The sequence below is a fragment of the Penaeus monodon genome, chromosome 33, assembly GCF_015228065.2.
Source record: "Penaeus monodon isolate SGIC_2016 chromosome 33, NSTDA_Pmon_1, whole genome shotgun sequence".
Classification (NCBI taxonomy): Eukaryota; Metazoa; Arthropoda; class Malacostraca; order Decapoda; family Penaeidae; genus Penaeus; species Penaeus monodon.
Window position 1 is genome coordinate 14,559,654 of NC_051418.1, and position 558 is coordinate 14,560,211.

At 32.8% G+C, this 558-nt stretch overlaps 1 pseudogene; it reads right to left on the reverse strand.

Annotated features, from left to right (window-relative positions):
* The window catches only part of LOC119594262, a 4,959-nt pseudogene that overhangs the window by 3,549 nt on the left and 852 nt on the right, over positions 1-558 (reverse strand).

Consider the following 558-nt stretch of genomic DNA (forward strand, 5'->3'; position numbering starts at 1 on the left):
TAGCTAATCAATAACCATCATTACAAAAGAAATCACTCCTCAGAAATTAGAACACAGTAACACTTTGCATTTGTCATTGATATGATTCTGCAGCATGGCTAATGCTGTGTGCTGCCCTCACCCTGCAGAATACTGTTTTTGTGCTTCACAGATATAACATACAGCAGCTTAACAAAAACTCACTATGATTTTATCATGTGTAACACACTCACACACAACAGTGCCAATAACTTACAGTTTTAAAAATGAAACTGTACACTTACTATATTTCTCCCTCAAAATCAAATGCTTATAGTTTCCATGTAATTTCTGTGTCACATTAAATAATAAAAAAAAGCCAACTGTTATGAGATGCTTTGCATGGTGATAATGCCTAAGAAAAAGAAAAACGTATGCACATTCTACAAACAATAATTTCTACTTTACCTGAGAAAACAGTCAAAGAAGGCTTAGAATCACATCATTCTGGCATCATGTGAGGTTATTACTTATTATGGATATTGGTACAACTTTAAACTCATAATTGGTTTTGTTTTATCAACTCTTCTTTACGCAAAT